Source organism: Hemiscyllium ocellatum, unplaced genomic scaffold (genome assembly GCF_020745735.1).
Source record: "Hemiscyllium ocellatum isolate sHemOce1 unplaced genomic scaffold, sHemOce1.pat.X.cur. scaffold_372_pat_ctg1, whole genome shotgun sequence".
Lineage (NCBI taxonomy): Eukaryota > Metazoa > Chordata > Chondrichthyes > Orectolobiformes > Hemiscylliidae > Hemiscyllium > Hemiscyllium ocellatum.
The window spans coordinates 501,304-528,261 of NW_026868595.1; positions in this window are offsets into that span (position 1 = coordinate 501,304).

A 26,958-nucleotide genomic window follows, 5' to 3' on the forward strand; every position below is an offset into this window, starting at 1 on the left:
GATGGGAGATGTGACCAATAGCCAGCAATGTCAACATGTAGTCCAGTCCAGATATATTGTGAACTGAATGTGCTATATTGAAAGCTGGGACTGTTTGCTCTGACTGTGATTGATGTCAGTCTCCATGCAATGCAACTGTGTCACTGGAGGGTTCCGCCCTCCTATTGGTGAGGGGCTTCATTCGGTGCGCTATCCCACTGTAGTAACTGATGCATCAGCTGCAACAGTAACAGAGATCAACAGCTGCATAGATCTGAATCTGAGAATAGCGGACTGGAACATTACAACAATGGAGAGGAGGTTTTCCTTGAGTCTTTTCAAGATTTCCTCCTCTTGGGGATTTCTAACATATCAGATATCAGCCGTGCTGATGATTATTCTGGGCGGTGTGGAGGGTGTGCTGCTAACCTATTCTCGCTATTATTGGTGTTCTCTCCCTCTGTCCATTCATTATTCCCATAAACAAGTTTGAACTTCGTTGCAATTTCTGTTGTCTATATTTGTCAGAGAAAGAAACTATTGTCTTCAGTTTCAATTGTAGTCTCCATTCATTACCCATGAATTGCAGATCACTCACTCACAAACATCTGTGAACAAAACTGTGCACAGCCCTGAGATCCCTTTTTGCCCTAAACTGATTTATGTCTCCTGTTCTCTCTGTCACCAAACCTGTCCACTGCCAGCTCCTAATATCCCCAATCTTCATCTCTGTGTCAGTATTGTTGTTCAACAAACCATTGGTTGCACATTGGTAAAATTCAGACTTTATGTTTCAAGCTCTCTGCTGACCAGTTTCCTGATTACAAATATTTTAATCACAAAATTGTTCTTGTCTCGGGCATTACTTCATGATTAGGACAATATATGAATGTAGGAATGTCGCTGGATGTAATTCAGGAGCAAAGCTTATTAAACGAAAGATATTGTTTCAAGTAATTTGTTTCAAGTTCCACCACAGCTGATGACAGAACTTAAATAAAGAATAAGAATTGGAATAAAAGTGACTTTCACGAAAAACAAACATAAAAGCAACATTTTGTCTGAAAACCTTCTTCTTTCACTGATCACCTTCGGTAAAGAAATCTAATGTTATTATCCTGTCTGGGTTAATTGTGACTTGAGACCCATGACAATGTGCTTAACTTTATATTGTCTTGTGGAATGGCCTCAGAGTCAGGGCAACTAGTGATGGGGCCAAATGCTGCCCTTGGCAGAGATGTCAACATCCCACGGATTAAAATAATTGAAGGTGAAATCAAATAAAGGAAGATTCTGAAAATCTGAAATTAAAGAAAGAAACGCAAAGAAACGAGCAGAAAGTGCTGGGAAACTTTCCTGAACTGAAAGCAGCTGGAAAGGGGTGTGATTCATACCGTTGACAGGGAAATCTGCTTTGAAGGGGAGGAGGAATCAATAGAGAAAGAGAGATAAAGAAGGAAAAAAAGCAAACAAAGAGAATGATGATCAGCTGGGCTGGAAATCAAATGTGAGATTCACCTCATTAATTTTTCACCTTTCCCATCTTCCTGAATATCATGCCCATGTAAATACAGGTATCCCCGCTTTTCAAAAGTTCACTTTTCGCCACTTCCCTTTCCGAATGACTTACATTAGGATATTGTTTCGCTAACCAAAAGAACTCCGAACAGGATTTTCACTTTTACGAAGAAAGCCGATTTTTTTCCCATATAAATTAGTGCGACTGCACATTACACCATATCAGCTTGCGAACGGTTTCGTAGGAACCTTCTGCTTACAGATAGTGAAGGAAACCTATATATATCTAAGATCATGTTTTAAGCAATTTGCTTCCCTCTGCCTGTCCTCGCTAAGTGTGGTCATCTTCTTATATTCATTAATTAGATATAGGTATCTCTGACTGGGGCAGCATGAGTTCATTTTTCCAGTTGCCCCTGAGATGACCTTGAGCCACTGCAGTCCACATGTTTGATCTGATTTGGTTTCATTTATTGTAGTCAAATGCACAATGGAAAGGTTTGTTTTTATTGTAATGCAGGCACATGACTCTAAACAAGAAAACAGAGATCACAGGGTCCTTGGACAGAGTGATTCATACAAGGTTACATCTTCACAGGAGGTGTGCAAAGTAAGATCAACAATAGAAAGATTAATATTATTTGAAAAGTGAGAGATGTCAATTTGTCAGTCTAATAATCGTAGGGAAGGAAGTGTTCCTGAGCATGCCGGTCCTTGTTTTCAAACCTCTGTGTCTCGTCCCTGTTGGAAGAGGATGTAGGAGATCATTACTGTTTTGGGAGAGATCTTTGATGTTGCCAGCCTTTCTGCGACAATGACAAGTATAAGTGGACGGAAGGTGGTCTTCCGTGATGGTCTGGACTGTGCATACAACCGTCTGTAATTTCTTATGGTCCTAGACAGAGCAGTTACCATGTCAGGTCAGTATGCACCCGAATAGAATGCTTTGAGTTGCCAGTATGCAGAGCACTGGGAGACGGCCAGTTTCAAAATAGTTAGATGTAGCAATTGGCTGTTAAATGGATACCCACGTTCTGGTTGCTGTTTTGACAACAATTGAAATTTAACTGATAATTTTAAATTATGTCCTCGATACCAAAACCTTGCTGAGTATTGCCAACATCGAACCAATGAGCCATCACCTGCTTCAAACGAAAAGAAAAGCCATGATCATCACAACGAAGAAAAAAGAGACAGAAACAAAGGGAAGGAGAGAGACAACACAGCGAGGGAAACAGATGGACAGTCAGTCAAAGAGAGAAAGGAAACAAAACAAGGAAACAAACAGTCATATGTGCAGGGAGAAGGGAATGGAATAGGTTCAGGGAAAGAAACAGAAGACAGGGAAAAGGAAAACACAGGGAAATAGGCAGTGTGAAGAAACAATGAGAGACAAAGGTCACAGGGAGCTGGGGATAGGGTCAAGGGGAGCTGGGAGGAATGGGAGGAGCTGGGGGTGAGGTTCAGAAAGACCTGGGCGTGAGCACTGGAGGGAGCTGGGGGTAGGGAGATGAGGATTTATTTTGTCCTGTGCCAAGATGACCAGGAAGATCATGGTAAGAATGGATGTACTGAACGATGGCTGTAAAACATGTCTGAGAGGCTGCGCAGGGCGTGCGCTAGGCGAGATCAATATGAACAAAATGAGCATTATCTGAGATTAGAGAGTCCATTCATCAGATTAAAAACAGCTAGGAAGAAGCTGTTCCTGAACTTGCTGCTCTGTGTGTTCAAGCGTCTGTATCTTTTATCCTGATGGAAGAGGTTGTGGGAGATCTTACAGGCATATGATGGGTCTTTAGTAATGTTAGAACAAAGAACATTCCAGTACAGGAACAGGCCATTCGGCGGTCCAAGCCTGCGCCGATCCAAATCCTCCATCTCAACCTGTCTCCTATTTTCTAAAGGTCTGCATCCCTATGATTCCTATCCATTCAGGTATCTTTCTGGAAACATGTTTAATGGAGCACCACTGGTCACAGTTCTCCATTTTGAGAAACTCGCTTCCCCTACTACGCTCTGTCCCCTGTTGCCAAGCCAGTTCTTTATCCATGTAGCTAGCACACCCTGGGCACCATGTGACTTCACTTTCTCCATTACCCGACCATGGGAAATCTTAAAAAAAATCTTCCTGAAGTCCATGTACTTGACATCTACAGCCCCTCCCTCATCAATCAACTTTGTCACTTCCTCAAATAATTCTATTAAGTTGGGAAAACATGACCTTCCCTGCACTAAACCATGTTGCCTCTCACTGATAAGACCATTTTCATCCAAATAAGAATAGATCCTATCCCTCAGTATCTTCTCTTGCAGCTTCCCTATCCCAGCCGTCAGGCTCACCGGTCTATAATTAACTGGATTATTCATGCTACCCTTCTTAAACAAGGGGATTAGAAACTTTCCAGTCCTCCAGGACCTCAGTTGTGTTCAAGCATGTTACAAAGATATTTATTATGGCCCCAGCTATTTCCTCTCTCCCTTCCCTCAAAAATCTTGGATAGATATTGGCAGCCTTTCTACGGAAATGAGCCATGTAAATAGAGTCAATGCTTGCGAGATTCGAGTCCGTCGTAGGCTGGGCTGTGAACACAATCTTCTGTGGTTTCTGATGATCCTGGGCAGAGTGTTGCCGTACCAGGTCATTACGCACCCGGACAGTATGTTCACAATAGTGTATCTGTAGAAGTAGTGCATGCTAAATATCCTGAGCCAAGTGAGGAAGGAGAGACGTTTTTGAACCATCTTGACTGTCACACCTATGTGAGAAGTCCAGGGTAGCTTGCCAATTATCATCACTCCGAGGGACTTGACGCTCTGCACTCTCTCGACTGTAGATAGGGGCTTGTTCCCTTCCTTTCGTTCGAAAGTCAATGATCAGTTCTTTACTTTTGCCGAATTTGAGAGGGAGGTTATCACTATCTCCTTTCTATGTTCAGACTCATCGTTGTTTGTTATCCCTCCTGCTTTGGTGGTGTCATCAGCAAACTTATGGTTGGCATTGTTTAGAATTTGGCAACACAGCCACGTGTGTAACTGAGTACAATAGGGGACTGAGGACACAGCCGTGTGTGTACAGGGAGTACAGTAGGGGCTGAGGGACACAGCCGTGTGTGCACAGGAGTACAGTAGGGCGCTGAGGGACACAGATGTGTGTGTACAGTGAGTACAGTAGGGGGCTGATGACGCAGCCATAGGTATACAGGGAGTACATTAGGGACTGAGGACAGAGCCGTATGTGTACAGGGAGTACAGTAGGGGGCTGAGGACACAGCCATGTGTGTACCGGAGTACAGTAGGGGACTGAGGACACAGCTGTGTGTGTACAGGGAGTACAGTAGGGGGCTGAGGGACGCAGCCGTGTGTGTACAGGGAGTACAGTAGGGGGCTGATGACACAGCCATGGGTGTACAGGGAGTACAGTAGGGGGCTGAGGACACAGCCCTGTGTGTACAGGGAGTACAGAAGGGGGCTGAGGGACACAGCCGCGTGTGTACAATGAGTACAGTAGGGACTGTGGGACACAGCTGTGTGTGTACAGGGAGTACAGTAGGGGGCTGAGGGACGCAGCCGTGTGTGTACAGGGAGTACAGTAGGGGGCTGATGACACAGCCATGGGTGTACAGGGAGTACAGTAGGGAACTGAGGACACAGCCCTGTGTGTACAGGGAGTACAGTAGGGGGCTGAGGGACACAGCTGTGTGTGTACAGGGAGTACAGTAGGGGGCTGAGGGACCCAGCCGTGTGTGTGCAGGGAGTACAGTAGGGGGCTTAGGACACAGCCGTGTGTGTACAGGGAGTACAGTAGGGAACTGAGGACACAGCCATGTGTGTACAGGAGTACAGTAGGGACTGAGGACACAGCCGTGTGTGTACCGGAGTACAGTAGGGAAATGAGGACACAGCCATGTGTGTACAGTGAGAACAGTAGGTTGCTGAGGACACAGCCATGTGTGTACAGGGAGTACAGTAGGGACTGTGGGACACAGCCGTGTGTGTACACGGAGTACAGTAGGGGACTGAGGACACAACCGTGTGTGTGCAGGGAGTACTGTAGGGGGGTGAGGGACACAGCCGTGTGTGTACAAGGAGTACAGTTGGGGACTGAGGGACACAGCTGTGTGTGTACAGGGAGTACAGTAGCGGGCTGAGGGACACAGCCGTGTGTGTACAGGGAGTACAGTAGGGGGCTGATGATGCAAGCGTGTGTGTACAGGGAGTACTTTAGGAGGCTGAGGGAAGCAGTCATTTGTGTACAGGGAGAACGGTTGGGGGTTGAGGACACAGCCGTGTGTCTACAGGATATATAGGAGGGAGCTGAGGACACAGCCGTGTGTGTACAGGGAGTACAGTAGGGGGCAGAGGGCACATCTCTTGGTGTACAGGGGGTAATGTTGGGGGTGAGGACACAGCCATGGGTGTGCAGGGAATATAGTAGGGAGCTGAAGGCACAGAGGTCGGGGTACAGTAGGGGGCTGAGGACACAGCCGTGTGTGTAGAGGGAGTACAGTAGGGAGCTGAGGACACAGCCAGGTGTGTACAGGTTGTACAGTAGGGGGCTGAGGACACGGCCATGTGTGTACCGGGAGTACAGTAGGGGGCTGAGGGACACAGCCATGTGTATACAGGGAGTACACTGGGGGGCTGAGGACACATCCTTCAGGAGCTCCAGTGTTGAGTGGTATTGTGGCGGAGGTGCAGATACCTATCTTCACTAATTGTGTTCTGTGGGTCAGAGACCGGGAGATCCACTTGCAGGGGGTGGAGCTGCGACTAAGGTCACGGAATTTTGAGATCAGTCTGGAGGGGATAATGATGTTTAAGGTGGAGCTGTCATCAATGAGCAGGAGTCCGGTGTAGGTGTCTTTGTTGTCCAGATGTCCTAGGGATGGGTGCAGGGCTCGGGATACAGCATCAGTTGTGGACCCGTTACATCAGTCGGCATATGAAAGGGGATCAAGTCAGGCTGGGAGATTGGCGGTGATGTGGGCCATAACCAGCCTTTCAAATCACTCCGTATTTATCGAGGTTAGAGCCACTGTGCAGCAATCATTATGTCATTAAAGCATGAGCTTTCTCACTTACAAGGTAGATGTTATGATTTGGAGATGCCGGGGTTGGACTGGGGTGTACAAAGTTAAAAATCACACAACACCAGGGTATAGTCCAACAGGTTTAATTGGAAGCACAATCATGAAGGTTGATGTTGGTCTTCTTGGAGCAGGTTGGGACTTTGGCTTGTGGGAGGGAAAGGCTGAAATTGTATGTGAATACCTCTGCCTGTTGGTCCTCACAGGATCTGAGTGCTCAGCTGGGAACACTATCCAGGTCCTTCACTTTCCTTGATTTGACCTGCAGGAAGACTGATCATGCCTGCAGTGGTGACAGCGGACACAGGTACATCCTAGGCTGTCGGGGCAGGTTTCAGCCTGGTAGTCACACAGTTATTCATCATAGACATCCCCTCGCCGACCTCCCTCCATCGTCATCAATGCACAGTGACATGGTTGGTGTGAGCACCACTCAGTTAGTGTTGAGACGGAGTGACATCAATAGACTGGGATTGTGCGCCACAATGAAGTAAACTCACAACAAAAGGGGGTAGGGTGTGCTTCTACTGAGAGTCAGTAGTGCAGGGAGTGAAGACTCTCCAGGTGTAATTCAAGTCAAGGCAGTGCTTCAACCTGAATGGAGTCAAGCACCTTGACTGTTGTGCCTTGTAGATGGTGGATGGTCTTAGGGAGCCAGGAAATGTATTATATATGAACAAATTGAACAAAGGACTTGAGGGCAGTTTTGCTAAGTTTGCAGACGATATTGAGGAAGTGGGGAAGCTGCAGAAAGGCTTGAACAGTTTAGGACTGTGGGAAAACACGTGGCTGATGGAACACAATATGGGAACGTGTGAAAATATGGACTTTGGTAGGCGGAATAGAGGAGACACTATGTTCTAATAGGATCTATTAAATCTGAAGCACAAAATAATTTTGAAGCACTCGTCCTCTCTTATGGTTAACGTGCATGTTCAGTTGGCAGTTAGGCAAGCAAAAGCAATGTTTGCATTCGTTTCAAGAGAGCAAGAATGCAAGACAGGCGACATACTGCTGAGAATGTAATGGGCTATGGACAGACGGCATTTGGCCAATTGTGAGTTGTTTTAGACACTATCTCTGGAGAAAGATCTGCTGGTGTTAGAGGTGATTCATCCTGGGGGTGACGGCTTGTCATATGAGAGGCAGTGTGTGCATTCGATGGAATTTAGAAGAATTGTGGGGGTGGGGGGTCTGATTGAAACTAATGGATTACTGATAAAATTGATAGAGTCAGTATGTAGAAGGTATTTCCACTTTTCATAGTGACAATGACAAAAAGGCAGAGTATCAGAATGAAGGAATGGGCTGAATGGCCTAAGTCTATTGCTATATCTCAGGCCGTTTAGGACACCGGGTCTATTATTCCGTATAGACTTGTAAATCTCTAACCTTCTCTTGTAACCCTTGTATTTGTATATTGATTTGACTTCACGTTCTGGTCAATGGTAACCCCTGTAATATGGACGGTGGGAGGATTCAGTGTCAGCCAGCATTTCATTAATATTTTGAATATGAGCTGCTATCAGTGAGTCTCATCTGGCGGGAGTAAATTCTCTCTATGATGTTTGCCATTTTCTGTCTGGCATTTTCGAAGGATTGATCCTGTTACGCCAGTATTGTTGATTTAAACAGAACATGTACAACTTATCACAGCATTCATCAACAATATGTCATCGAATACTGAACACCCTTTAATAACAGAAAAGTCTAAAATGTTCAATATTAGAAACACCGCTTTCCTGTTCGTGTTCAAATCAGATAACCTGTCCCATCGAGATGCTCAACTTGGAACTATTTTTTAAAAAGATTTTTTTGAATGTGGGCACTGCTGGATGTGCTCAGCATTTCTTGCCCGTCCCCAGTTGCCCTTGAGACGGTGGTGCTGAGCTGCCTTCTCGAACTGCTGCAACCTACCTGCTGTTCGGTGACCCACTAGTGACTAAAGAGGGAATTCCAGGGTTTTCACGCAGCAATAGTGAAGGAACGGCAATGCATATCCAAATCAGAATGTTGACTCGTTTGGAGGGGAATTGGAAGATGGTGCTGTTCTCAAAAGTCTCCTGCCCTTGTCATTCCAAATGGAGTTGTTTAATCGTCCGCCACCATTTACCATCAGATTAACAGGACTGCAGAGCTTAATTCTGATGCATTAGAAGGAGCTGTCTGAGGATCTTTGGGTATTCCTCCATTGTGTCTTGTAGATAGTGCACACTGCTGCTCCTGAGTGACCATGGTGAAGGGAGTGAATGCTTGTGGATGTGGTGCAAATCAACTGTGCTGTTTTGTCCTGGATTGTGTCAAGCTTCTTTAGTGTTGTTGGGGCTGCACTCATTCATGCAAGTGAGGATATTCCATCTCATTCCTGACTTGTGCCTTGTAGATAATGGACAGGCTATGGGTAGTCAGGAGGTGAGTTTCTCGTGCAGTATTCCTAGCCTCTGATCTGCTGTTACATTCATGTGGCGAGTCCAGTTGAGTTTCTGGTCAATGAAACCCCCCAGAATATTGATAGTGAGGGAGATTAGTGATGATAATGCTGCTGAATACAAAGTGGTTATATTGTTTCTCAATGATGACATTATGTGGCGCGAATGTTACTTGCCCAGATATTTTTGCTTAGGGCATGGCCTGCTTCCGTATCTAAGCATTTGCGAATGGTGCTGAACATTGTGCAGTCATCATCGAATATCCCCACTTCTCACCTTATGATGGAAGGGAGGTCATTGTTGATGCAGCTGAAGATGTTTGGATCTAGGACATTATCCTAAGGGACTACTGCGGAGATTTTCTGGAGCTGAGATGACTGACCTCCAACAACAATGACCATCTTCCTATCTGTCAGGTATGACTCCTATAACAGAGTGTTGGCCCGCGGTACCAATTTTGCTTGGGGTCCATGATGTCACATTTGGCAGAATGCAGCCTTAATGTCAAGGGCTGGAATTCAGTTCCTTTTTCTATGTTTGAACCAAGTCTGTGACGAGTTCAGGAGCTGAGTGATCCTGGTAAACCCCAAACTGGGCGTCACTGAGCAGGTTAGTTTTGAGTAGGTGCAGTGTGATAGCACTGTTTATGACACCTTCCATCATTTTACTGATGATGGAGAGTAGACTAATAAGGCCGTATTTGGATGGGTAGAATTTGTCCTGCGTTTTATGTAGAGAACACACTTGAGCCATTTTTCCCCATTGTCGGTTTGTAAACATACTGGAACAGCTTGGCTAGGGGACCGTGATGTTCTGGAGCACAAGTCTTCAGGACTATTGCCGGCATGTTATCAGGGCCTATAGCCTTTGCAGCATTAAGTGCCTTCAACCGTTTCTCGATATCAGATAATCGAATTTGCTGAAGACTGCTATCTGTAATGATGGGGACCATCGGAGGAGGCCGAAATGGATCATCGACTCGAAACTTCTGACTGAAGATTGCAATGAAAGCTTCAGCCTTATATTTTGCACTGATGTGCTGGGTTCCTCCATCATTGAGGTTGGGGATATTTGTGGAGACTCCTGCTCTGGTGAGTTGTTTAATCGTCCGTCACCATTCATGATCAGATTAGCAGTACTGCAGAGCTTAATTCTGATGCATTGGTTCTGTGATCGCTAAGCTCTGTCTGTCCCTTGCTGTTTATGCTATCTGGCACGCAGGTATTTCTGCTTGGAAGCTTCAGCAGATGAACATTTTTATCTTTATATATTCCTGGTTCTGCTCCTGGAATGCCCTTCTGCATTCTCCATTGAACCAGGGTTAATCCTCTGGATTGATGGTAATGGTTGAGTGAGGGAATGCTGGGCCGTGATGTTACAGATTATGCTGGAGTACAGTTGTGCTGCTATTGATGGTCCACAGTGTCTTATGGACGGACAGTCTTGAGTTGCTAGATCTGCTAAAAGTTGTGCCATTTAGCATGGTGATAGTGCCACACAACACAATAGAGCTTATGGAGACAATAGACTTCGTCTTCACAAGGACGGTGTGGTGGTCACTTTAACCGATACTGTCATGGACATATACATCTGCAGTTGGTAGATGAGTAAGGATGAGGTCAGGTATGCTTTTTTACCCTCTAGTTCATTCCCTCACCACCTTCTGCTGACCCAATCTAGTAGCTATGTCCTGAGGAGCCGACCAGCATGATCAGTCGTACTGTTGCCAAAACAGTAGGCGGCACAGTGGTTAGCACTGCTGTCTCACAGCGCCTGAGACCCGTGTTCAATTCCCGACTCAGGCGACTGACTGTGTGGAGTATGCATGTTCTCCCCGTGTCTGCGTGGGTTTCCTCCGGGTGCTCCGGTTTCCTCCCACAGTCCAAAAATGTGCCATGCTAAATTGCCCGTAATGTTAGGTAAGGGGTAAATGTAGGGGTATGGGTGGGTTGCGCTTCGGCGGGTCGGTGTGGACTTGTTGGGCCGAAGGGCCTGTTTCCACACTGTAAGTAATCTAATCTTAAAAAAAAACACTCTTGACAGTCGACTTTGAAATCCCCCGGCCAGAATTCATTTTGTGCCCTTGCCACCGTCAATGCTTTCTCCAAGTGTTGTTTAACATGGAGGAGGACTGATTCAGCTGAGGAACGACGTTACGTGGTAATCAGTAAGAGACACTTTTGTCCATGTTTAATTTCTGTTATTTCTGTAATGTATGATTCCGTGAGTAAGCCTATGTCGGCCTGTTTCTTGACTAGTCTGCAAGGCAGTTGTTCCAATGTTGGCACCAGACCTCAGGTGTTAGTAAGGAAGACTGCAGGTTCTACAGTGATGTTTCTAATGTTGAATTTTCCGGTGCCCATTTCCATGCCAGGTGGTCCAATCGGTTTCATTTGTTTGAAACTTTGTAGGGATTGGTACAACTGAATGACTCATTAGACCATTTAAGGGGGCGATTGGGAGTAAATGACATTGCTTTGGGTCTGGAGTTGCATGTCAGCCAGAACAGGTGCGGTTGGAAGATTCCTTCATTGCAGGATATTAGGGAATCAGGTGGATTTTTCTGACAATCGTCAATGATTTCATTCTCAGCAGTAGATTCTTAATTCCAGGGATATTTTTACATTATTGGATTGAATGTCCACCATCTGCAGTGGCGGGATTCAACCTGGATCCACAGAACAGGAGCTGATTTTTCTGGATTGATAATCTATTGGTAATACCATGAGACATATTGGAACCACATGTTGTACCCCGCTGCCATTTCTTGTGTTACCCTGCTTTTCATTCATTTCTTATGTTATTCTGGAATCTCATCTTTCATTAAATCCTGATTGAAATATACAGTCATGAACACCTTCTCGTCTACTCGAATTTCATTCAGTCTGTTTTGTTTGAACAGACATTTCAAGGCAGCTGTACACGAGAGAAGAGCAGGAAAAGATGATGAGTGATTGTGCACTGTCTCTGTCATCGGACCAGCATGTCTGTCCAGGAAGTATTTATTGTGGTCACAAAACCTCAATTATTATGGCATGGATGGAGGCCATTCAGCCCATTGTGTAGTCACAAGCTCTCGAACAATTGGAGTTATAGAGAGTGTGTGAAGAGAGATTTTGTGAGAGAGAAGTAAACAGAGAGAGAGAGAGAGCAAGAGAAGGGCGATAAACTGAGAGCGGAGAGAAAGGGGAGCGACTGACTGAGTGTGAGAGGAAGAGGTGTTAGATGAGGGTGAAATTAGATAGATCAGAAGACTGCATTACGGTAGATAAATATGGACAGACAGAAGTTAGAAGCTTTATTTAGAAATTCCTCTGGTCGGCAAGCCCTTTGTCTGGGCGCCATACTTTGTGAGCACTGTGCTGATACTGGCTGTCATCCCAGATTATTTACTTCCAACAATATCACAGAGCTGGGTTACTGACAGCTAAACAGAACCCATGAGGCCAATAGGTTGGTTCCATGGAGAAAGCAGAGCTTTTAATTAGTCTGTGCCAAGAGCAGCAGGAAATGATAACCACCACCCTGCCGCCACGAACCCCCCCCCCCCACCCCTACCCCCTCTCCACACCCACACACACCGATACTGTATGAGAGACTAGGCCAAAGAATCTCAGTAAGGGGACTAACTGACAGAAGTGAAATCACGATCTTAACTGTGGGTCAAATAATGATTGATAAAGTTTGCACACCATTTTCCTAGTGATGTAATTCACATATTCACATTTCAATTTATATAGCTCAATATCAGGAGTGTATTTTAACAACCTTATCTCTTTGTACTTTGCATATATTGGTGGGTGCACAAAATCATTTTGTTCCTATATTTTATATTGCATAAACGCATTTCATTAATATTATCTCTGCTAATTCCTCATTGTAGATGTATTCTTGAATCTGTTCTTCATATGAGTTATAAAGAGTAACATTCCAATTCTGGTAACTGGGGAACATCACTGTCCCTCCACCCAGTCTAATCAGCCATGTCCCCCAGTCCTCTCCATCTTCTGTCTTTTCACCAATATTCTAATCACAATGTAATCGAAGTCCATTAAATGACACTTCATGACAGTCCCTTAACATCGATAACATCAGCAGCATGACCCACACCTGCCCTCCCTGATCCTGGAATAACAATCTGAACTGTGTTTGTCATGTTCAATTCGCTGTTAACGTATCCATGCCCTTTGTTTGTTGTAAGCCACGTTCCTTTTGGCACGTTTTGCTATCAGATCATGGATGATAGATGTTTTCTCAATGTTTTACTGATTTTGCAATGACTGATCAGTAGTTATGGGATTTATTTCTGTACATATGAACAGAGAAGCATGTTTATGTTTCGTTACATTTCTGGCATTATTTCCATATCCAAGGCTAACTGAATGATTACACACAAACAATCTGCCATCCTCAACATTCCTTCCTTCAGTCATACCCATATCACACCCAGAATGCATAAATGTTCAACGTTATTTTGAATGTTAATAAAGTAGCATTGAATTCAAAGGGGTTAACTGGAGATATTTGTTCAGTGATTGTAATGATGTCAGTCTCCGTGGATCGTATGCGTCCCCAGAGGTTTCCTCTCTTCTATCAATAAGGGCATGCTTTCAGTGTTGTATCCCATAGTATGAGCGGAAGCATGGCCAACAGCAGTAACAGGGATTAGCAGCTTCAGAGAGAAGGATAGGAGAGATGGGAATCTGGGAACATTAGACTGGAATGTCCCAACAATGGATAGGAGTTTATCCTATGGTCTGTACTGGCTTTCCCAGCCTTGGATATCATTAGCATTGAGGATTGAAGATGTACTAATGGTTATTCAAGCTGGTTACTATCCTATCCTTGCTACAGTTGGTGTTCCTGGTAAGTCACTCTGTCTGTTTAGTGAAATGGTCTGAACTGAATCGATGCTCATTATATGCAGATTTTCGAAAGGTGCAAGCCAACGTTTTCAGCTCCAATCAAAGAGTCCATTCCTTAGAAATTATAACTTGCAAACTATTATTTACAAATTACTCAAAATACGCGAGGGTAAAACACACTGTTCTCAACCTCTTTGATTCATTTTCTCCTGCAAAAGACATCTCCATCTCCTCTCCACATACCAATCCTGTCCAGTACCACCATTAAGACGTCCCAGTCTCCTCCTCAGCCTCAGTTCAATTCCTGAATAAACCATCGTTTGTTCCTTTGTTAATTCCAGATACATCTGTTTCAAGTCCCTTCTAACCACGTGTCCATTGCAAAATAATTTGCACTTGAGATGTTTAACTTGTTCTCTGCACAAAATCTGAAAGATGGGCAGACAGTGTATGGTGGGTCACGTCATTGGCTCGTATTCTGGGGCCACAGAATGATAATCTGTTGATACCGGCTTGCCTTATACCCATTAGAGAAGGCAGTGGGCCATCGTTCTCTGGTCAAGTCTCTGTTTAACTGCAAACCCACGGCAATGTGTTTTACTATCTTTTGTCCTGTGGAACAGCTGAACCAGCCACTCAGTTCAGGATCGGCATAACATGCTGGCCTGACTAGGGCTGCACACATCCCGTGAGGGCAGAACAAAAGGAATGGTAGCTCCCTTCCTCTGCCTGCATCCCATATTCCAACGGCTCATTTCCATTCAGGTAAGCAGCGATTCGCTGTTTTAGATGTATTCTTTGTGATTGAGTCTCTCCCAAGAGTGATGTCCATCTCCTTGGGCACCTCTGGTGCTGGCTTTATTAATGCTGACCTACAGATATAAGGATATTTTTTTAAATCCTACATCAGTGTCAGTGCATTGTAAATGAATCGTTTCCTGTTTCACACGAAAGAAATGGAGCCAGCTAAGTGAGGGAAAGGAATTATTGTAATCAAACCTGAGAATGTTGTTGAGGTAGTGTTTGGGGCATTGTGGACAGATTTTCTTTCCTTTATATGAAGTAATCTCCTTCCCCCAGAGAGAGTGAAGAGAAGTTCAACTAGATTAATCACTGGGATGATGGCACCATGAGGAGTGAGTGAAGGTTGATCTCCAGCGCTGTGAGAGAATAAGCGGTTGAATCCTGAGAGTGATGGACAATCACTCCTTATATTCTAAACAGACAATGGGAAGGTGATAAATTCCATGAGTGCTATTTCACTCAGGATGCATGATTCGGGATAGTTTAAGTGCCTGGGCGGACGTTACGCCCACCCACCCCAACCCCTACTCCCCATTGAGAGAGACGGAGAGGTCCAAGTTTTGAATAAACTCTTCCCACATTAATACAGTGCAGTTGGTGTGTGATCCTGCACTGAATGTCTTGTTATCCACAATCCCGACAACAACCACAATACCTTCATTCTAAAGCCGTTAACTATTCACAACAGCTTCTGACCTTCATGAATGACATGAATCTATCTTCTCAGAGATGCAAGGTACTTCCTTAAGGTTTAGACCAGAAGACTATAAGATGTTGGAGCATAAATTAGGGCAGTTAGCCGATCGGGTCTTCTCCGTCATTCAATCATCGCTCATAGGTTTCTCAAACCCATTCTCCGACCTTCTCCCCATAACCCTTCATCCCCTAGATAATCAAAAACTATCTATCTCCCTCTCAAATATACTCAATGACCTGCCCCCACAGCTTTCTGGCAATAAATTTCAAAGATTCACCCCTCTATGGTTAAATTACTGTCTCCTTATCACTGTCCTAAAAGGTGTTCCCTTTCATGTAAGGCTGTGCCCTGGGATTCTAATCCAATGGAAACATCTTTTCAGCATCGACTCTCTCCAGGTCGTTCAGTATCCTGTCTATATCAATTATATTCTCTCTCATCCTTTCAAACTTTATCAAGTATAGACCCAGAGTACTCAAACATTCCTCATGCAAAAAGCTTTTCATTACTATGACCATTCTCGTGAAAATCTTCTGAACACGCTCCAGGACCAATACATCCTTCCTGAGAGATGGAGCTCAAAAATGAGCACATTACTCCAAATGTGGTCTGACCAGAGCCGTATAGAGTCAGTTCTTATATTCAATTATTTTCGGAGTAAATGCTCCCAATCATAATTGCAATTGCCCTCCTAACTACTGCCTCAACCTGCAAGCTGACTTTGAGAGAATCCTGCACTAGAACTCCCAATTCCCTTTGCACTTCAGATTTCTGAATTTTCTCACCATTTAGGAAATAGACCATGCCTCTATTCTTCATGCCAAAGTGCATGACCTCACACTTTCCACCGTTGGAATGCATCTGACGATCTCTTTACCTGTCCAAATCCTCTTTCAGCCTCTCCGCTTCCTCAATACGACCTGACCATCTCCCTATCTTTGTATCGTCTGCAAACCTAACCAGAGTGCCCGCAATTCCCTCATCTGGATTTTTAATGTAACAAGTAAAAATTTATGATTCCAACACTGAGCATTCTGGACCACTGCTTGTCGCCGGCTGCCATCCTGAGAGGTTCTCTTTTATCCCCACTCTCTGCTTTCTGCCAGAGAGATAGGCTTATATCCATGCCACTGCCTTGCCTCTAACACCACGGACCCTTATCATACTCAGCAATCTCCTGTGTGACACCTGGTCAAATGCCTTCTTGAATTCCAGGTGGATACCATCCATTGGCTGTGCTTGGTCGAGCCTGCTCATTTCCCCTTCAGCGAATTCCAATGGATTTGTCAGGCATTAACTTCACTTGATGGAACCATGCTGACTTTGCCCTATTTTACCAAACATTTTCAAGTATTCAGAAATCTCATCCTTCACAATGGATTCCAGGATCTTACCCATGACAGATGTTAAACTATTCATGGTGGGGTTTTTTTGTCTTTTTCGTTACTCCCTTGTTAAAAATGGGTGTCACGTCAGTGGGTTTCCAGTGCTCTGGGATCGTTCCTTACTCTAGTGATTCCTGAAAGATCATCACAATTGCCTCCACTCCCTCTTCAGCTAACATCCTTATAATACTGGGATGTAGTCCATCTGGTCAGGGTTATTTACCCACCTTTGGGCCATTACATTTTTCTCTAGCATATTCTCCATGGTGGGGGCCATCATACTCAGCTCTGGTCCCTCAATCTCTTGAATGTTTAAGGTATTACTCGTGCCTTCCACCATGAAAGCTGATGCAAAGTAATTATTCAGACCCTTGGCCATTTTCTCGTTCCCCACTGCTATCTCTCCAGTATCATTTTCCAACAGTCCAATGTTCACTTCTGCCGCTCTTTTATACTTTATATATTGAAAGAAACTGTTACAGTCTTCCTTTATATTACTGGCTAGCTTACCCCCATATTTAATAATCTCCCTCCTTATTTGATTTTGTTTGCCCTCTGTTTTGTCTTTGTAAACTTTCCAATCCTAAGGTTTCCCACTGCACTTTACCACATTATAACATTTCTCATTTGCTTTTATGCTATACCTGACTTCCCTAGTCAGCGATGGTTGTCCCATCTTCTCTATACAAGCCTCTTTTTCCTTCGGATAAATCTCTACTGTAGCCTGAATTACTCCAAAAATCTCTTGCCATTGCTGTTATACTATCTTTCGTGCCGGGCCCGTCTCCCAGTCAATTCTACCCAGCTCCACACTCATGTCTGTGTAATTGCCTTTATTCAGCTGCAATACCATTACTTCTGATACTATCTTCTCCACCTGAAATTGCAGAGTAAATTCAATCATATTATGATCACTGTCACCTCAAGATCCCCTCATCTAGTCTGCCTGTACAAGCTGCTCCAAAACGCCATCTTGTAGACATTCCACAAATTCCTTTTCCTGCCAACCACTGTCAATCTGAATTCCCAGTCCATCTGTATAATAAAATCCCATGTGATCACTGTAACTTTGCCTTTCCTGCAGATCTTTCTAGTTCCTGGTGTATCTTACACCCAAGCTCCCTGTATATAACTCCAACTGCATTTTACCACTTTTTTGATTACTCAATTCTACCGACACAGATTCTACACCATCTGACCTTATTACATTTCTTATTATTGATCATTGATTCGATTCCATTCTTAATGCTTAGACAACTCTATCTCTGTGGCCATCTGTCTATCTTTTCGACAGGATGAATATCCTTGAATATTCAGCTCCCAATCCTGATCCTCGTGCAGCAATGTCACTGTAATGCCCACTATGTCGTACCTGCCAATTTATGGATGAGTCACAAGCTAATTTACCTTATTCCTTATACTACATGCATTCCGATATAATAGTTTAGTCCTATATTACCCGTCGCTCTTCGCATTGTCATTTGTTTGTCCAGCTGTTGGTACCTACACGGACCCTGACCACTGGATCATTCCCCTCCCGCTCTAAGCTCTGCAACCCAGATGATATATTCCAAACCCGAACACCATGTAGGCAACACAACCTACAGAACTCTTAATCCCGATCACGGAGAACAGTATCTATGCTTTTAACTATACTATCCCCAATTATCCATCATTGGGCAGCATGGTGACACAGCAATGCTGCCTCACAGTGCTAGGAACTTGGGTTCATTTTCAATCTCTGGACCCTGTCTGTGTGGACTTTGTACATTCTTCCGGTGTCTGCATTGGGAGCGTTAACTCTTTTCTCTCTCCACAGTACGTCTCTGTGTTTGCTTCAGATTTCTACCATCCACAGTATTTTTGCTTTTGTTCGATGGAGAAATGCAGCAAATGTGACAGGTTTTTGTAAAAGCAGCCGTGGTTTGCGGGTTCCTCTGGATGTTCAGGAATTTTGCCCTGCCACTTGCCTGAGTGCAGTGTCCCAGGATGCCCATTCCATCTCTCTCAGTTCCCTCGGTCCATCGGCACTACATGCAGCCTTTCCTTGTGCCACCCCGGGGCTCCCCGCACCCCATTGCCTGGCGCTGAATACACCCTTCGCAGGACTGTGCACACAACGACAATGGGAACTTTCTGACCCGCTGGGGAATCTGGGTAAAGACCCTGCCATTGAAAGGAACAGAATAACTAGAATCCAATTGAATAGCAAAGCTGAGTAAACAGGCTGAATTACTTCCATCTGCTCTGGCATTTTCTAATCTTCTGTTTATCCTCGTCCATCTGCAAATAGATGGTCCATATGTATGCCTTGTCAAACAGATTTGGTGGTGGGGATAGATATCAGATCCGGTGGTCATTGGACTGATTCAGTGGTCTCACTTTCCTGACGTCACACTTAAGTTTTTATTATCAAGTCTATCCAGATTTAAAAAAAGGTCTTGCTGGAGTTGTGCTGAAAGGATATTTGAATTTTGGAGACATTAGAATATGTCACGTGCGAGTGAGGTTAGGAATTGTAAGGTAGCACAGTTAAATGCACGATCAAGAACTGGTCAGGGAGGCAGCATTTCCGATATGTGTATCATTGGGATTCCCCAGTCGGGAGGATATACACAAAAAGGACGGGATGCACATGAGCTGATAACAATCTCCGATGTGTGGATCATTGGGAATCCTGCGTTGATAGGATATAAAGAAGATGGACGGGATGGTCTTGAACTGGCAGCAATCCGTCTCCTGGCGGACAGGTTTGATATTGTCCTTTACGAGGGTTTAAACTAGCGTGTGGCAGTGGTGGGGAAGGGGTGTGGTGGAGGGGTGTGTAGAACCACAGCAATAGGTCCACAGGTACAGTAACTAAGGAGGAGTTGGAGACTAATCCTAGTACAGCTAAGACCAACAACAAAAGAAAACAGACAGAGGGTACTGAGTACAATGGCCTGGCAGTCTGAAGTGTGCTGATTTTAATATAAGGAATCTGTTTGTTTGAACAGATATTTTGATATCGCTGCATGTCAGAAAATAGGAAGAGATAATGGTTAATTGTCCACTGTGTCCTTCACTGGACCAGCTTGTCTCTCCAGGCACCAAAACTTGTTACTGTGGGTCAGAGAACTTCAGAATTAATACAACACAGAAGGAGGCCATTCAGCCCACCATGCGTCCATGAGCTCTCCAACTTGACAGCTTGAAAATAGAGGGAATGATCGGAGCTAGACTGAGAGGGAGAGAAATAAACAGAGAGAAAGACAATGAAGTGATATAAACAGAGTGAAAAAAGGAGCTACAGAATGAAAGCAAGGGATGTCTGAAGTCAGATCAGGAGATAGCATGAGGAGAAATACACAGAAACTTTTCTTAGAATCCCTCACAGACTGTCAGCCCTTTGTCTGGTGCCATACCCTGTGAGCACCATGCTGATACTGGCTGATATCCCAGATCATTTATCGCCAATAACATCCCAGAGCTGAGTTTCTGACTGCTTAACACAATCCAATAGACCAATGGATTTGTTCCAGGGAGAAGGTGGATTAATTTAAATATTCTGGGCCAACAGGAACTTGTAGCCCCTCTAGACACTGCGTGAGAGGCAGGGTGGAATCTCAGTGAAGGGAATCACTGGCAGAGTGGAAGTCAGGATCTCAGCTGTGAGTCAAATAACGATTGATAAAGTTTGCACACCACTTCCATGCTTTTGTAATTCATATTAAAACTTATATAGCTCCACATAGTAAGTTTATTTAACAATATTGTCTTTTTGTAACTTTCATGTTTTGGTATGTACAGAAAAGCATTTTTATCCTTTCATTTTGTGTTGAATAAATACATTTTATTACTGAGGGAAAAAGGCCTTGCTCCGATGGGACAGTCGTCATCTGAACCGTGCTGGGACCAGAACCCGAGTGAATCCTAACCAGGGCTGTAGACAGAGCTTTCAACTGATTAGGAGTGTGTGTGTGTGTGTGTGTGTGTGTGTGTGTGTGTGTGTGTGTGTGTGTGTGTGTGTGTGTGTGTGTGTGTGTGTGTGTGTGTGTGTGTGTGTGTGTGTGTGTGTGTGTGTTTGTGTGTTGGGGTGCAGTTATAGAGTTTAATTAGAAAAGCCGAATTAAACGAGGACGTAAGAGTACCGAACTCAGGAGAGGTTATTAAAATCTTCAGCACAGACACAAATAGGATAAAGCATCTGGAAATGTTTAACATATCAAACTTCAAGCGCACTGCACAAATGAATGACAACGAAAAGAGGGATGGTTAATGCAGGACTGAAGGGGTTACAAATGAATGCATGCTGTATAAGGAATGAGGTAAATGAGCTTGTGGCATGAAGTAAATCGGCAGGTATGAAGCTATGAGCATCACAGAAATGTGGCTGCAAGATGATCTGAATTCTTAAGGATATTTACCATATTGAAAAGAGAGGCAGATGGGCAGAGGGAGTGTATTTGCATTATTAGTAAGAAATGAAATTAAAACAACAGTAACAAAGGAAGTAAGGTGAGATGGTGTAGAATCTGCGTGGGTGGAATTGAGGAATCAGAAAGGTAAGACAATCACTGTTGGAGCCTTGTACAAGCCTCCAAAGAGTAGTCAGGAGCTGGGGCACAAGATCCACTAGGGGATAGAAAAGGCAAAGTACAGTAATCATGGGTGATTTCAGTATGCAGGGGAACTGGGAACATTAGATTGGTAGTGGTTTGCATGAAAAGGAATTTTAGGAATGTTTATAAGATGGCTTTTGGAGCAAATTCTGGTGGAGCCCACTCGGGAACAGATGGTACTGGATTTAATGACACAGGATTCGTAATGGAGATTAGGGTGAAGGTAAAGTTCGGAAGCAATGATCAAAACATGGTTGAATTTATTCTGCAATTTGAAAGAGAGAATATAGAATCAGAGGTAACAGTATTTCAGCTGAAAAAAGGCATCTGTAGAGGCATAAGGGAGAAGCTGGGTAGAATTGACTGGGAGAGGAGTCAAGCATGAAAGACAGAGGAACAGCAATGGCAGCAGATTCCAAGATTAATTCAGGAGACCCAGCAGGGATTCTTGCCGAGGAATAGAGGCATGGTACAGGGAGGATGAGGCAGCCAGGGCTGACGACGGAAGTCAGGGATTGCATACAAGCAAAAGAGCAAGCGTATAATGTGGTGAGGGGCAGTGGGGAACTAGAGAATTGGGAAACTTACAAAGACTAACAGAGGGCAAAAAAAGGATAGAGAAGATTAGATATGGAGATAAGCTAACCAGTAATACATGGAGACTGTAAGAGGTTCTTTAATATATAAAGTGCAAAAGAGAGGCAAAAGTGAATATGGACCACTGGAAAATGGGAGGTCATGCCTGACAAACCTGCTGGAATACTTTGAGGGAGTAACGAGCAGATTTGACCAAAGAGAACCAATGGATGTTATCCACCTGCTTCTCTAAGTTCCTTTGATAAGGTGCTAGGCAGGAGGCTATTGAGAAAGATTAGGGTCCCAGGTGTTACAGGCAAGGTGCTAGCTTGGATAGATGCATGACTGTCTGACAGAAAGCAGAGAGTGGGGATAAACGTGTCCTTCTCAGGATGGCATCCAGTGACAAGTGGCATTCCTCAAGACTCAGTGTTGGGATCACAACAATTCCCTTTGTGCATTAATGGTCTACATGAAGGAACTGAGTGCATTCTGACTAAGTTTTCAAACAGTGCAAAGATGGAATAGGTAGCATCGAAGAGGTGGTTCAGCTGCAGGAGGGTGCAGTAGCACCCTCTAGCACCCCTCTAATGCTCACCTTCCAGACCATCAACCTCAGGAAACAACATCATCCTCCGCATTTCTGCCACCGACAGTCAGACCACACCACCAGAGATATACTTCCCTCCCCATCCCTATCAGCATTCTGCAGAGACCATTCCCTTCATGACTCCCTCGTTAGGTACACGCATCCCCCCTCCCACACCCCAACAAGCCACCTCCCACTCCAGGCACCTTCTCTTGCCATTGCAAGAGGTATGTAACCTGTGCCAGCAACTTCCTCCTCATCTCAATCCAAGACCCCAAACGATCCTTCCACATCAGGCAGAGAATATCCTGTGCATCCAAACACCTCATCTACTCTGTCCATTGCTCCTGGTCTCCTCTACACTGGGGAGACAGGACGTCAACTTGCAGAACGGTTCAGGGAACACTCTCCGTCACACACCCAACAATCCCATTTCCCTGTGGCGGAATACTTCGCCTCCCCCTACCACTCTTCAAAGGACATGCAAGTTCTTGGCTTCTTCCAATGCCACATTCTCGCCATGATTCGTCTGGAGGAAGAGCGCCTCGTCTTCCACCTTGCAACCCTTCAACCACATGGTATCCAGCGCAATGTCACGAGTTCCCTCATCTCTCCTTCCTCCACCTTATCCCAGATCTAACCCTCCAGCTAAGAATCGCCTGTTGAACTGTCCTACCTCTCTATCTTCCTTCCCATCTATCCACGCCATTTTCCACTCTCACCACTCACCTCCATTTAGCCATCGCCTTCCAAGCTACCTTCCTCCCATTCCCTCCCATTCATCTCTCAACCCCTTTCCGCCCACCCACTTCATTCCTGATAAAGGCTTTATGACTGAAACGTCGAATATCCTGCTCCTCAGAGGCGGCCTGACTGGTTGTGCTTTTCTAGCACCATATTTTTTGACTCTGATTTCCAGCATCTGCGGTCCTCACTTTCTCCTGCTGAAGGATTTGCACAGGTTAGGGGAGTGAGCAAAGAAGTGGCAGGTAGAGTATAACGTGGGCAAGTGTGAGGTCATGCAGTTTGCCAGGAAAAATAAAGGCATGACTATTATCTAAATAGCGAGCAAGTTCAGAAGACTTGGAGGGGGTGGGTGGGTTCTAGTCCAATGATCTTGAAAGGGAAACCTGCAGGTTGTCAGCAGTTGGGAAGGCAAATAAAATGATTCAATTTATTTCAAGTGGGCTTGAATATAAATTCAGGGATGTACTTCTGAGGTGCTACAAGATTTTGGCCAGGCTACAGTTGGAATATTGTGCACAGTTTTGGGTCCCATATCTTAGGAAGGATATACTAGCTCTGGAGTATTTTCGGAAGAGATTCACGAAAGTGGTCCCAGGAATGAAAAGCTTAACATATGAGAACATCTGAGGGCTCTGGCTCTATATTTGATAGAATTCCGAAGGATGTTAGGAGGTCTAATTGAAACTTACAAAACATTGAATGACCTGAACAGGGTGGATTTTGGGAAGATATTTCCAATGGAGGGGAGACTAGGACCCCAAAGGGACAGAGTAAAGAGATGACCTTTTCAAACACAGATAAAGATGAACCTCTTCAGCCAGTGCGTGGTGACTCTAGGGAATTCGCTGCTACGGAAGGCTGTCGTGGCGAGGTAATTGAGTATATTTAAGAGTAAGACAGATAGGTTCTTACTTGTAAAGGGGTTGAAGGGTTACAGATAGAAAGTGGAAGAATGGGGTTGAGAAGCTTAACAGGCATCATTGAGTGGTGGTGCAGGCTCAATGGGCTGAATAGCCACATTTCTGCTTCAATGTCTTCTGGTCATATGGGTAATATTGGCTCTCCTCATTACTCATTTGAAATGTATCCTGGAATTTGATTTTCTTATAATTTATAAAGAGTAACATCCCAATACTGATGACTGGGAAATATCATATTCCCTCCCTCCAGTCTCTGCAGCCATGTCCCCAATATCATAATCACACTGCAATTGAAAACCAATGCAGGGTACTTCATCACAGTTGATTGACATCGACAACATTAACTGCATGACCCTCACCTGCCTTCTCCGATCCTCGACTAATCATCTCAATTGTGTGTCACATGATATTCTCTGTTAACATATCCATGACATTTGTCTGTTATAATTCATGTTGTCATAGGCACATTTGCCTGTCAGATTACGGACTGGAAATGTTCTCTCCATATTTTACTGACATTATAATCACTGATCAGTAGTTATAGATTGTATGTTTCCATTTATAAACGGAGAAACTTGTTTATGTTCTGACAATCCTTTGACATTACTCCCATATCCAAGGCAGATTGAATGATTATACGCAATCAATCTACCATCTCCAATATTCCGTTCCTCAGCCACCTCCACATATCCCAAGCTAAATTAGTCAATTTTAACGTTCTTTTGAATTTGAATAAAATCAATATTGAACTCAAAGGTGTTAAATGGAGCTATTTGTGCAGTGACTGTGATTAATGTCAATCTCCGTGGATCCTAATTATGCCAGTGGAGAGTTTCCATCGTTGAAAGATAAATGGGCTCTGTTCATTGTGCTATCCCATAGTGTGAGTAGGAGCATCACTGAAGCACTAACGGGGATCAGCAGCTCGAGACAGAGAGGGAGGAGAGATCAGAATCTGAGAACATTAGATAGGAACGTTACAATAATGGTTCATAATCTGACGACCATGGATTGGAAAGTTCCAACAATGGATCAGATTCTAAGAATATGAGACTAGAATGTTCCAACAATGGACAGGAGTTTATCCTCGGGTCTTTACTGGCTTTATCAGCCTTGGATATCCTTAGCATATCGGATCCAGGATATCCTTTGGATTAGTCAAGGTGGTTACTATCCCATCCTCGCGATCGTTGGTGTTCCTGGTAAGTCATCATATTTGTCTACAAAACCGGGTTGAACTGGATTTCTGTTCATGATATGTCCATTTTGGAAAGTGCAAGTCAATGACTTCAGTTCCAAACAAAAATTCATTTCCTTATATATTATAACTATCAAAATACTATTTATAAATTACTCACTGATATGGGAGAAGGAACCAGACTCTTCTCAAACTCCATAATCCATTTTGTCCTTCACAGATTTCCATCTCCATGTCCTCCCCACTCACCAATCCTGTCCAATACCACCATCATGGTATCCCAGTCTCGTCCTCGGTCTCAGTGCAATATCTGAATGAACCATTTGTGCCTTTGTTCAATCCGGATGCAACAGTTTCACGTTCCTTGTAATCACATGTCCGTCACTAAATAATTGCTCTTGAGAATGGTTAACTTGTTCTCTGCGCATAAGGGAAGATAGTTTATGGTGGTCAACCCATTGACTCATAATCTAGAGCCACAGAATAATGGTCTGTTAATATCTCATGAAGGAAATTGGGGAGTTTAAAAGCGACCGTTATCATGGATTATAAAAACCAATCTGTTGCCTCAAGCCCTTTAGGGAAGTCAATGTGTCATGTTTACCTCGTCAGGTTTCCGTGTGACTTCTGTTATGAATACGTGGGTGTACTGTACCTTTGAGAGAATTAAAAACCAACAATAACTACCTGACAGCACCAAGAGTTCTGAAAAATAGATATAATGTAACATTTGGTTGAACAACCCGATTAGCTCATTGTGTTGAAACAAATTCAGCAAAACATTTTAAATGATATCCCAAAATGCCAACCTCCAACCATGTTTTAATTTATTATATTGACAATCTTAACAGCCAACGATACAATCAAATAGTTTGGCGGTACAAGACCATGGAAAATTGAACAGTTGAGAGGAGAACTGCCAAGCTACCATCATGCAAAGACTGCCTGAAAATAGCTCTCCTCCGGGTACTTTTATTGATTAGTAACTAGTGAAGCAGAGTTCCAAAGAAGAAAAGAAGACAGGAATATGGAGAAGATTCGAAAGCTTCCTGGTTTTGAGATAAGAAATTTTGTTTTGTAAATATTGATTAGGAGTCTTATCAGCCTAGGATTGTGGAAGGGAAAGGTCAAAGACAGGTTAGAGGAAGAAGTTCTAAATAGTTGTTCGTTTATTATTCTCTGTTATACTTTAAGGAATAGAGTTGTTAATTTTTAGTTTAAATAGATTTGCCTCTAGAATTATCACCAATTACAGCATGAGATAAATATTTTTTCCATTGCTGGTTTTAATTAAGCGCAAGATTTATTCTGTAGCACTACAAACCCACAGCAATGTGTTTTACTCTTTACGGTACTGTGGAACAGCTGAACCAGCCACTCAGTTCAAGATCTGCATAACATGCTGCCCTGGTCATGGCTCCATACATCCTGTGAGAGAAGAATAAAGATAAAGATAGCTCCGTTTCTCTGCCCGTTTTCTGTATAGCTACATTTCATTTCCATTCAGGTACATGATCATCCCCGATTTTAGGTGTATTCAATCTCATTGAAATTCTCCCC